Source organism: Phyllobates terribilis, unplaced genomic scaffold (assembly GCF_046119375.1).
Source record: "Phyllobates terribilis strain yellow unplaced genomic scaffold, ASM4611937v1 Scaffold_5__5_contigs__length_657084704, whole genome shotgun sequence".
NCBI classification, from domain to species: domain Eukaryota; kingdom Metazoa; phylum Chordata; class Amphibia; order Anura; family Dendrobatidae; genus Phyllobates; species Phyllobates terribilis.
In genome coordinates, this window is record NW_027362765.1 from 114,809,128 (window position 1) to 114,822,538 (window position 13,411).

The window sequence follows — 13,411 nt, forward strand, 5'->3', positions numbered from 1 at the left end:
ATTATGGCTTCATCGCCGCTCACCATCTTGGTGGAGTCCTCAAAGTTTTGGAGCATGGTACATATGTCTGACATCCAGGCCCCTCCTGAGGTCTTATGTGTGGAGTCTCAACTGAATACCAACGGCCTTGTTGATGCCGGTACTCAACAACTGCCCTCTTCTGCTAACAAATCCTTCTCAACATCTGCAGTGTAGAGTTCCAACGCGTGGAGACATCACATACCAGTCTGTGAGCCGGAAGCTGCAAACGCTGCTGAAACATGTCAAGGGCGGCGGAAGCTGTAGGTGACTTTCTAAAATGGGCACACAGGCGGCGTACTTTAACTAGCAGATCTGGCAGCTCCGGGTAGGATTTGAGAAACCGCTGAACCACGAGGTTAAGCACATGTGCCAGGCATGGTGCGTGTGTGAGCTCGCCTCGCCTCAGAGCCGCCACCAGCTTCCGGCCATTGTCACACACGACCATGCCTGGCTGTAGGTTCAGCGGTGTGAGCCACTGATCTGCCTGCTCATTCAGAGCTGTCTACAACTCTTCAGCATTGTGCGTTTTTCCAGCTAAGCATATTAGCTTCAGCACAGCCTGTTGCAGATTGGCCGAGGCAGTGCTGCAGTGCTTCCAGCTTGTGACTGATTTGGTCATTTCGGAGATGGAGGCTGAAGAGGAGGAGAAGGCTGAGGAGGATGAGGTGCAGGAGCTGTAGACTGTGGGGGTAACACTGATTGACCTAGGGCCTGCAATCCTCAGCGTCGGGAGAACGTGTTCCGTCCCAAGGTCCGACTGGGTCCCGGCTTCCACTATGTTAACCCAGTGTGACGTCAGCGAGATGTACCGTCCCTGCCCACAAGCACTTGTCCATGTGTCCGTGGTTAGGTGGACTTTCCCGGTAACGGCGTTGTTGAGGGCACGGCTAATGTTTTGGGACATGTGCTTGTATAATGCGGGGGCGACACACGGGGAGAAATAGTGGCGGCTTGGGACCGAGTACCGAGGGACGGCCGCCACCATCAGGTTGCAGAATGCTTCCGTCTCCACGAGCCTAAAAGGCAATATTTCAAGCGCAAGCAGTCGTGAAATGTGAGAATTTAGTACTGTGGCCTGTGGGGCATTGGCTGCGTATTTGCGCTTGCGTTCCAAGGACTGGGGTATGGACAACTGAACGCTGCACTGGGACAAGGACGTGGACGTGCTTCCTGATGCTGCTACTTGAGAGGGTGCAACGACAGGTGCAGGGCAGGAGGCATCTTCAAATGCACCATGGACAGGGGATTGGCTTGCATGCACAACAGCGGAAGAAGCAATGGTGCCACCTGCAGACACTGTTCCTGGACCCTGGGATACGGCCCACAAAGTCATGTGCTTTGCTTCCATGTGCCTGATCATGCTGGTGGTGGTCAGGCTGGTCGTTTTGCCACCCCTGCTGATGCTAGCCTGGCAGGTGGTGCAAATGGCCTTTCTGGGGTTATCGGCAGAGTCTTTAAAAAACAACCAGACTTGGGAAGACCTAACAGTTGTACTGGCAACTTCCTTCTTGTTGGTGTTACAGGGAACAGTTGCCTGCCTTCTTTCTGCGGCCACCACACTTCTTCTCCCTGCCTGTTGGGATGCTCTGCCTCCCTCCCCCTGTGTGCTGCTGTCCTCGCTCTGCATGTCTTCCTGCCAGGTTGGGTCAGTTACTAAATCATCCACCACCTCGTCTTCCACTTCCGCACTCTGGTCCTCCTCCTGACTTTCTGGCAATTGTGTCTTAGCATCATCCACCTCTTGGGACACTTTCCCACCATCGCCTTCGTGTAACCGTGGCTGCTCAAATATTTGGGCATCGCTACATGTGATCTCCTCTTGCCCCGCTTCAAGTGGACTGGGCGAGAGGCCCGAATCTATAAATGGGAAAGTGAACACCTATTCGGAGTGTCCAAGTGTGGGATCAGTTGTCTCTGAGCACTCGGCATGGTGGGAGGAAGGAGGTTCAGGGTGAGGAATGTGCGGTCCAGACTCACAGCTACTGAGACTTGACCGTGTGGAAGACAAGGTGGTGGTGGTGGTGGCTAAGTGACTGGAAGCATTATCTGCTATCCAACCAATAACCTTTTGACACTGCTCTGTGTTCAATAGTGATGTTCTGCGGTCCCCTATTAATTAGGACAGGAAGGTCGAGCGAGAAGATGTGGGTGTTTGTTGTGCCACAATTTCAGCTTGCCCACGGCCTCGGCCTCTGCATGCACCATCATCACTATCACGTCCAGTTCCCCGTCCTTTGCCACGTGCCTTGCTCATTTTAAATGGAGGACAATATCTTCCACGCTCACAACAAATGACTGAATTTGGAACGAACTTATATGTGATCCGTGTGACGGAGAAAACACAGTTTTAAATACCTGGCCTCTGGGTAACTATTTGTAGCAATCTGGTGTCAATTGCTTCACTGACACACTGAAACAAATTTTTAATGGAGGCCAGAAATGGCAGTATTTTCTGAAAACGTATATGTGATCCGTATGACGCAGAAAACACAGTTTTAAATACCTGGCCTGTAGGTAACTATTTTGAACTGCAAACCGGTGTCAAAAACTTTGCTGACACACTGAAATTTTTTTTAATGGAGGCCAGAAGTGGCAGTATTTTCTGAAAACGTATATGTGATCCGTGTGACGGAATAAAACACAGTTTTAAATACCTGGCCTGTAGGTAACTATTTTGAACAGCAATCTGGTGTCAATTGCTTCACTGACACACTGAAACAAATTTTTAATGGAGGCCAGAAATTGCAGTATTTTCTGAAAACGTATATGTGATCCGTGTGACGAAGAAAACACAGTTTTAAATACCTGGCATGTAGGTAACTATTTTGAACAGCAAACCGGTATCAAAAACTTTGCTGACACACTGAAAATTTTTTTTAATGGAGGCCAGAAATGGCAGTATTTTCTGAAAACGTATATGTGATCCGTGTGACGGAAAAAACACAGTTTTAAATAGCTGGATTTTTAGCGCTGTAATATGGAAAGGACCTGGCTGTATTCTGCAGTGCAAACAAGCAAATGGCGCAGAAAAACAGTGTTCTCTGGATTGCTTTTTAAGCAAATAATGAGGATTAAGATCCAAAAGAAATTATTCCTGGCCCCTGAGACCTGGGCCTTTGTCTAGAAATATCTAACAGCAGCAGAAGGCAGAACTGGAATGGAGCCTCTTGTGCTATGTGCACTGCAGTCTGCTACATACACTGCCTGCCTATACACCCTGCCTGCCTGATAGCTCTGCAGATGGATTAGTCCTCAGAAGGACTTTTTGTTGAGATGGACATGTGTCTCTAATATAGTCTGTACACCTACACTAACTAGAAACAAGCGAATCTCTCCCTAACTCAGCAGCAGCTCTCCCTACACTGTCTGATTCCGGAGTGACTGTGACGAGCACGGCGGCGCCAGGTCTGATATAGAGCTGATAATAAGAAAAAACGCAGCACTACTGGACCTGGGTGCTTGAGTTGGGTCCAAAGCCTTGAGATATAGTGATAACCTCAGCACACCAAGTGATATAAAAGGTACTTTTATTAGCAGTCCACAGTAAAGACGTTTCGGTCAACACGACCTTCATCAGTGTACTGCATGTAAACAGAAATATACAGAAATAGAGACATTACAATAATTGTAAAATTACAATTAATATATGTTAGACATATATAAAGAGAAGAGGTCTATGTGTCTATGTAACCTTTATCCAGCAAATAAAACAAGAAGAACGGAGCAACCTACCAAATTACTGGGATGGGAGCAGGAAAAAGGAAGGAGATGGGACCCAATACTGGGGATCCTATGGAGAGAGTGCATGTTATAAAGTTATGTGGAGCTGGAATAGGGTGAGGGCTATAAGAGAGCTAAACATACCGTATTTGTAAAGAGCCTGGAGTTAAGTGCTGCCTGGATCGCGGTATCCACCGCTGGATATTTGCAGGGTGTACGTATAGAGGGACTGTCTATAAGTATGGGTGAAGGGGAGGAGGGTTTAGCTGTCAGCCAATGAGAGGAGTGGATGTGCCGGTGAATCGCGCTATTAGCGGTGACGTCACAGGAAGTGACGCGAAACGGGGAGGTGCCGGCTTCTGATTGGTCCGGTGCCGCGCTTGCGCACATGCGTGCGTGTCAGTCGGCGTGCAGGTGCGTTCCAGGGACCAGGAAGTGGTTTCTGTATTGGAGTATGTGATACACTGCCGGAAAAAAGAAGCAGGAAGCGTTTCACCATCGGGAGAGGGGGTAGTAGAGAGCAGGAGAGGTATGGGAGGACGAGGGTGGGTATGGATCCATGATCTGTAACATGAAATAAATTATCAGTTGAAGTTACATGGCACAACACAGTCAAAAGCACATCACAATATTGTTATGATATCCTGTAATAGGTAGGTATGTATCAATCATGATCCTCATGATGAATACCAAATAAAGATTCAATATTAACCCATTCGAGAGTAAGAGGAGTATCCACACATAAGCTAAAGGTCCCTGCTTAAGCAATATAGGATCTGGTGAATTTATATCAATGAGTGAAGATAATAATCCTAGTGTGGTCAAATTACCATATACTAGGTGAGTATGCGTCAATCATGATCCTACTGATAAAAGACAAAATCAAGATTAGATATTGACCCATTATGGAGTAGGAGGGATATACTCATATAAGCTAAGGTCCCTATTTGAGCAATTTAGGATCAGGTGAATTTAAATGAATGAATGGAGATCATAATCCTTGTTGAGCCCTTTGGGATGAAGGGACTGCAGTTCATGAATCCAAAATGCCTCTCTCTGTTTGAGGGTTTGGATTCGATTACCCCCACGGCGGGGTGGTCTGATCTGCTCTATGACTTGAAATCGTAATTGGGACACATTGTGTCCTGCTGCTATGAAGTGTTGGGGAATAGGTAGAAGTAGATTTTTGCATCTGATGGTGGATTTGTGTTTGGAAATTCTGTCTTTGATAGGTTGAGTTGTTTCCCCTACGTAGACCAGGCCACAGGGGCATTTCACTAGGTATACAACAAAATTCGTGTCGCAGGTATAGTAATCCTTAATTGTGTATTTCTTGCCTGTTTGTGGGTGATGGATAGTATCCCCTCTAAGGATATTGTGGCACTGATGGCAATGTAGACATGGGAAGGTTCCTTTCTTAGGGGTTTGTAGGAATCTTTGCCGGGGACCGAGGGACGTTGTCCCTATGTCAGCTCGGACTAATGAGTCTCTAATGTTAGGTGCTCTTTTAAAGCAAGGTAGGAAAGGTTGATGAAAGGATTTGATGGTAGGGTAGCCTGTTTGAAGAATATTCCAATGTTTGCGTATCGTGCGGTGTATAGTGTAAGCTAGGGGGTGATATGTGTGTACAAATGGAATGCGATCGGATGCGTCTTGTCGTGGTTGTGTCCGGTGGTGCTGTGATTCGTGTAGAAGATCCTGAGGGTATCCTCTTTCTACAAATTTCTGTGTCATTTCTTTTACTCTGACTTCACGTAATGTCGTGTCTGTCACAATACGTTCAACCCTCCGGAATTGTGATTTGGGAATGGCATGTTTCATGGGGGTTGGGTGGTTACTTGAAAAATGTAGGAGTGTGTTGCGATCTGTGGGTTTCCTGTAGATGTCAGTGGTGATATAGAGCTGATGACACTGTACGGCCAGCGAATCACTGTAATGCCACAACCAACATGGCATTACAGTGAGTGGCAGACAATCCCTGCATGTTCATTGGCTCTCTAAAGAGCGCCAAACATGCAGGGAGGAGACCCGAGCTCCCGCTGAGCAACCATGGAAATACTCGGCGAGCGCCGAGCATGTCGAGCAGTGAGATGCTCGGGCGAGCACCGAGCAGTAACGAACATGCTCGCTCATCACTAATCACAATTAATTGTGCAGACATTCAGGAGGGACTGTCATAGCCTATGTAAAAGCTGAGGCAGGGAATGCTGCTGCCATTTTACGGTCATTAGGATAGCGACAGGATGCTAGAGCTCCATGCTCATCAATAGAGAAAGCCCCAAAACGTAAGACAAATACTCCAGAAAGTAATTTGTTATATAAATGCATCACTGAAGAAGATGAGTGTAGTAGTCTGAAAATAAAACACAGATTCAGCTGTGTAGTTGGGCTTGCAGCTGCAAAAACAGACATCCATATAACTGTGAATGTCTGTTTTTGCACAAATGTTTTACTAGTCCAATTTCGGCGATTCGAAGTGTCTCCCCTGGTGGCTGCATTCTGCCGCCCCCCGGACTTGGATTCGGCCAGCTCTGAGAAGCTGCAGTGCGCCGGCTCCCAGTGATTGTACTCGTGTCACACTCAGACTCGAGTACAATTGAAGCTTTGACCTCCGGGTCAGAGTGACGCCAGCAGCGTGATCAGGTCATGTGATCACGCTGGTGACGTCACTCGCCGGCGCCCAGAAGCGTGAAGAACATGGGTGGTAAGGGCTCCATACTGGAGCTGAAGACACCAAAGATTACTTGGGGGGGACATTTTCTGTGTGTGCGGGTTTGGGTACTCTGTGTGGGGGGAGATTTACTTTGCGGGTATATACTCTGTGTGGGGGGTGTATTTACTGTAGGAGTATATACTCGGTGTGGGGGGATTTTCTGTGGGGGGTATATAGTCTGTGTGGGGGGTGTATTTACTATGGGGGGTGTATTTACTGTGGAGGGTATATACTCTGTGTGTTTGGCGGGGGTGTATCTACTGTGGGTTGTATATACTCTGTGTGGTGGGGTGTATTTACTGTGGGGGGTATATACTCTATGTGTGTGGGGGGTGGTATTTACTGCGTGGGGGAAATTTTGTGTAACTGGACAGGGGGAGATTTACTGTAGGGGGGAGAGTTAGTGTAACAGGGAAAGATTTGAGGACACAAGTTTGGGGAGGTAGGAAAGGACAGGTGCAGACACAGTATAGGGAGTCCGGGGGCTGTAGTGGAAGAGGTGTCAGTCCCCATTATACTAGTTCTACTCTGCTGAAATTGATGCCACTTTGGTGGTGTCAGCTCCTAATTTAGGGAAATGTGAATACTCCTGGTTGGGTTCTCCATCTGCTGGGTTGGCTGCAGTAGAAGAGAAGTTAGTTAACATTATACTATTTCTACTCTGGTGAAATTCATGCCCCTTTGGTGGTGTCTGCCCCTAATTTTTTTAATTTGAAGACTCCTGATTGGGTCTCCATCTGCTGGGCTGGCTGTAGTGGAAGAGGAGTCGGTCCCTATTATAATATTTCTACTCTAGTGAAATAGATGCCAGTTTGGTGGTGTTTGTCCCTAATTTTTTTAAATTTGAAGACTCCTGATTGGGTCTCCATCTGCTGTGTTGGCTGTAGTGGAAGAGGTGTCGGTCCTAATTTTACCATTTCTACTTTAGTGAAATTGATGCCACTTTGGTGGTGTTAGCGTTTAATTTTTGGTAATGTGGAGACTTCTGGTAGGGTCTCCATCTGCTGGGTTGGCTGTAGTGGAAGAGGTGTCGGTCCCCATTATATTATTTCTACTCTGGTGAAATTGATGCCCCTTTGGTGGTGTCTGCCCCTAGTTTTTAAAATTTGAAGACTCCTGATTGGGTCTCCATCTGCTGGGTTGGCTGTAGTGGAAGAGGTGTCAGTCCCCATTATACTAGCTCTACTCAACTGAAATTGATGCAACTTTGGTGGTGTCTGCCACTAATTTTTGGAAATGTGAACACTCCTGGTTGGGTCTCCATCAGCTGGGATGGCTGTAGTGGAGGAAGTGTCAGTCCCCATTATACTAGTTCTACTCTACTTAAATTGATGCCACTTCGGTGGTGTCAGCCTCTAACTTAGGGAAATGTGAACACTCCTGATTGGGTCTCCATCTGCTGGGTTGGCTGCAGTAGAAGATGTGTCTGTCCCCATTATACTAGTTCTACTCTGGTGAAATTGATGCCACTTCGGTGGTGTCAGCCCATAATTTAGGGAAATGTGAACACTCCTGGTTGGGTCTCCATCTGTTGGGTTGGCTTTAGTGGAAGAGGTGTCATTACCCATTATATTATTTCTACTCTGGTGAAATTGATACCACACAATCCCTGCATACTAATTGACTGCCTAAAATGCACCTAACATGCAGGGAGGGGACTCGTGCTCCCGCCCGAGCATTTCAAAATTACTTGCATCGAGCATCCCGCGCACTGTGATGCTCGGGTGAGTAACGAATAGTGGCGAGCATGCTCGCTCTTCACTAGTTGAGAGGAAACGTTATTGCAATATAGGCCTCTACTGTGGTCGTGCTGGGCATTTTCTTAAGGATGCCCTCAAGCAAGCAAGGAGTTGGGAAACACCTAAGTGTGGGTGAAAGTCTAGGGGGTTACCCAGACTTACAGGTACCTTTTTACTCCTCAGATAAAGTACTGCTGAACGTGGAACTATTTTTCAAGAACCAGATGTTATAAGCATTAGCTTTCTATTGCAATAATTTTTATTAAGGGGTTTTTAACATTCTGGGGAGAGGAGAAACAACCATCCAAATCCTCAAATAAACCAAAATATATGGAATTTACATATATAATAAGGTTACAAACAATGAGACTTATTATTTGAAACAAAAACATAATAACTTACTTCAAAGTTAAGCCAAGCTATAATTATTAGTGTTGATCGAGCACTAAAATGCTCGGGTGCTCGAAGCTCGGGCCAAGCTCACCATGATACTCGGGTGCTCGACCCGAGCAGCGAGCCCAATGTTAGTCTATGGGAGACCCGAGCATTTTTGCGGCGGCACCCCCGGCAGTCTGTAGAAAGCCTAAAAAGTGCCCAAAAGGATAGTGACAGTGCTCAAATGACATGGGGACAGCATGGGGATCGCCCCAGGAAGCATTTCTGACCCCCAGGTCACTGCTGTCAACAATCTGGTTTTTGTTCTGAGGTCACTCGTTGTAGTTCTTATAAAACCAATAAGGGGCACCTCAAGAAGTGCAACTATTTACAAAAAGTGGCTGCTCCCAGTCCTCAGCCGGTTAGTCTCTTAGACCCGTTCCGGGTAACTTAAGTGCACACAAGGGAAACTTTTTAACTTTTGATTGTACCCTTCCAGGCAACTGGGTAAACATGAACTCGCAGTGTCTCTGCATTCCCTGACAGGTAACTTATATACAATTTCAAAGTTTTGCTCCACCTACTATACTCAGTAAGGGTGCTCCCTCCGGGGAGGCTCTGGTCCACCGCAGGCTGACCCAGCCGGGTCTTTAGCACGGTAGGGTGTTGTCTCCACCCGGTGGACATTGAGGGCATACCAGCCCCTTACTCCTCAGTGACGGGTGTAGGAAACGGTGTCCCCGGGATACAGGTCCCGATCTGGGTGTCCCTCTGGCAGGCGGGACTCCACGTCTCTTCTGTTTACAAAAAGATCCGTGCCTGACAGCGGGACCTGGATGAACCCCCATCCTTTGTTAAGGTTGAATTTTACTATGGTCCCGGTGATTTGGGGACCGCTGGTGGTCTGCTGACTTCTGCGGGTCCTGGCCTTCTCCTCCATGTTCTTGGCCTCGAGCTGCTCCCACCGCACTCGCCGTAAGCTGCGCTCCCTTTCAAACTGGATCAGCTGCTGGCGGGAGAACTTTTTGCGGCGGGCTGCGGCTGCCCTTGTCTCCTGGGAGAACCCCATCAGGTCCTCCCCAGAGCAATCCCACTCGAACTGGGCCTCGTCTTCCGGCAACTGGGAGACGGCGGCGGTGGGCTGCGGAGCGGGCAGGAGCAAAGGCTGCTGGTCCTCTACTTCCTCGGACCAGTCCCATTAGTGACGCCAGTACATCCATGCGGGTGTCGGAGGGGGCGGTTCTTGGAGAGGGCCTAGGAGCAGGCCGGCGCCGCTGGCGCCCGAAGATGGTTCCGGGGCCTGGAGATCGCTTAGGACGGGCGCACTTTTGTAAAAGTGCAGCGAGCATGCAGCGGCGTCACCCAGGGATAAAGGGCCAGGCTCGGGCATTGGGAGCGGGGTGGTTTCAGTGACGCCCAGGATTAGCGGCTCCACCAGGGGACCCAGGAACAGGTCGACGCTTGCAGCGCCCGGGACAGGGAGACTTCCCATACCTGCTCCCGCGGTTGCTCCTGCATCACTCGTGACCTCCCGACTCTGCTCTCGGTCCTCGGAGGCTGGGGCGCTGCCGGTGTCTGGCAGCGTTGCTGGCTGTCGTGCCGCCATCCGCTGCTCCATCTCTCGCTTCCACTCCTCAATGGCGTCCCGCTGGGCCCTTGCCATCCTCTGGCCCAGGTCTTCCATACCGGTGCGGAGGAATTCGGTATCCTCCCGGGGGAGCTTGACCACCAGCTCCTCCAGAGTATAAGGCACTTCGGCTTTCATCATGCCGCTGGCAGGGTCTCCGGTGCTGCTGCGGTCCATGTCCTTTCCCGGGTGCGGCCTGCCTGGACTGGTCCAGACCACACCCTGTCTCCCAGTTTTCCTGCCTCCCCTCCCCTTTCGGTCACTTCCAAGGGCAGCCCCCCCACGTTGATGGACACATCCACATACATAATCACTGCTGCTTGGGGCGGGCCCCGCTTTTGGCGCCATTCTGGGACCTGGCCCACGATGGGAGGTGACCTTTGGTTGTTGTTTGGCTGGCACATAATGGCGCCCATTCTTCAGGGGTGGGCGCCACATTCAGTAGAAAATACAGTCTCTTAGGCACACAATACCCGATGGTAACGGGTGGGTTACGTATCCTGCCGACTACGCTAAAGTTGACGCGCCCCCTGGGCCGTGGGGTACCCGGAGCTGGGCCTGTAGATGCTGGGGGTTGTAGTCACCGTGGCGGTGACCCGGTACGTGGCCCAGGGCGGTCAAACCAGGGTAGTCTATGTGTGTCTGTTATATAATGTCCGACTACGCCACCTGTGGAATGCGGTTATTGGGAACCGCCGCTGCAGAGCAGTCCGCTGAAGCTGGTGGTATGTGCAGCAAGGAGATGTAACTCCCCACAGGAAGAGCGGAGCTTCAGGGCAGCGCGTATGGATGATGGTGGTGATGGTGCAAGGTGTCGCGGTGCAAGAATAATCGCAGAGTCCAAACGATGCAGTCCCAGATCCTTTACTCACGGTTAAAGCAGTCCCAGTTACAGGGCCAATGTAAGAGCCCATGGCGTCCTGTGTTCACGCAGTGAGGGGCTCAGACAACCCTCAGATATCTCCAGAGTATCTATGAGGACCCCCTTCTGTGTGTCCTCTCTGGCCTTCTCCCTGCACCTCACACCTAGTAGCACTGCTGTCCGGTGTCCTCGGGCCTTGGTGGGTGATGTGTGTTCCGTCCCCTGGGTCCTATGCGACTACCTTCCTAGTACACTGGTATGGACTTATGGTCTGCGGTATTTGAAATGCTGCAGCTTCCGGTTCTCTAGTTAGGCCTTCTAGCTCTTGGCTAGTTAAGGGACTGGTTCCCTTTCTCCGGCCTGACCCCCCTACCTCCTGGCAGCGGCGGGCGTACAGGTGGCTTGCTGCACGGCCCGTACCCCTGGGGTCCCTTCTCTTCTCGTCCTGGAGCCTCTCCTGCTCCCCTTCTCTCTCCCTTCTCTCCTTCAGGCTCAGTCCTCCTGACTTGGCCCGCCTGTGGAGCAGAGCTCATGCAGAGCCCCTGCTCCTGTCACCTTCCTCCTCTAACTGAACCCAAAGACTCTCCTCTCTGATCTAAGATGGATCCTTACTTATACTCCTACTTCAGTGCTCCCAGGATCTATGTCCTCCACCCCATCCACTACATAGTTCCCCCGCTCTAAATGGTTCTTCCCCACTCCAGCCAGGGACCAGGGACTGTGCTCTCCCGTAGGAGAAATCTCGCCCTGTCCCCCGGAAATGTGGTGTAGTGGATGTAGTGTTAGGGTCCTGAGCCATACTCCTTCCTTACCTGAGAGTGGGATACCACACCTCTGGGTGAGATGCAATACCTCTGTGGCAACCGAACCCTCAGGGGCGCCACACAAGTCCTTGTCCCAGGGCAGTGTTCAATTGTACCTCCCCCATTCCTTGCAATGCAAGCGCAAGTATGCAGCCTGGTACCCACCCACCCCCAGGCTGCAATACCATACTGCTTGCTTGCACTTGAAATTGGGACTTTTAGGCATGTGGAGGCGGAATCTGGCCACCACGTCATGGCTACGTCGGCGGCCTGGTATCCATACTCAGTCCCCAGCCCCTATTTGTCCCGGTGCGCCTTATACACAAGCGCGCATACCAAAACATTACCTGTGCCCTCCCCAGTGCATTTAGTGGGAAGGACAGCCTAACCACATACACGTGGACAAGTGAATGTGGCCAGGGATGGTCCATCTCACTGACGCCTTCACACTGGGTTAATATTGTGGAAGCCGGGACACAGTTGGACACTGGGATGCAACACGTCCTCCAGACATAGAGGATTGCGGGTCCTGGGTCAATCAGGCTTCAACACAAAGTTCAGAAGGTAGACAGCAGCAGTGGTCGGCCTCCTACCCAACGAGTAAATTATTCATGATCATGAGGCCATCCATCTCCTTAGCTTTCTGTTCCTTGGAATGCAAGTGCATGTATGTAGTAGCGGCTAGGCCTGAGGTGGTCAGCATTTTGGCGCATATCCTACCTCCTCCGAGGATTGCTGGATGTTTTCCTGCTACTATCCCAGTTCTATGACTCCCGTTAAAACAAAGCTTCAGGTGATGAATGATGGATGAGGTGGTGGCAATGGAAAAAGAGCAGGAGTAACAGGGACCATTCACATCAATATCAGGCCAGTCAACCACACATGTCTTGTAGGATCTGTTTCTGTACCGAAAGGAGCGGTTCGGCTACACAGTTATTTTGAGGCACTCCAATGCCCCTTGGAAGTGACATGGAGGTCAGAGGGCCTTAACTAAACCGTTTTTTCCATTTATAGCAACTGGGTCTCCTGTACACTGTTGGCCTAAGCAGTGAATGGAAGGCTTTCCAAAAATTATGAGGAACTGCAATGCCCCTTGAAACAGACGTGGATTACAGTGTGCTAAAAACCTTCTACCCATTACTGGGGAGTAGGTGTTCCTTAGTGTTCACCTATGCATTGAAAAGCAAAAGCTGACTAAAATTAGGAGGAAATGCAATGCCCGTTGGAAGAGTCGTGGAGGTTAGAGGTAATTAAAAACAACATTTCAATGCCCCTTGGAAGAGCTGTGGAGTTCAGAGTGGTTTAACAAGACGATTTTAATGCCGCTTGGAAGAGACGTGGAGGTCACAGTGGTTTAACAAGATGGTTTTAATGCCCCTTGGAAGAGACGCGGCGGTCCCAGTGGAATAAAAAGACAATATCAATGCCCCTTGGAAGAGTGGTGGAGGTCGCAGTGGAATAAAAAGACAATATCAATGCCCCTTGGAAGAGTGGTGGAGGTCGCAGTGGAATAAAAAGACAATATCAATGCCCCTTGGAAGAGACATGGAG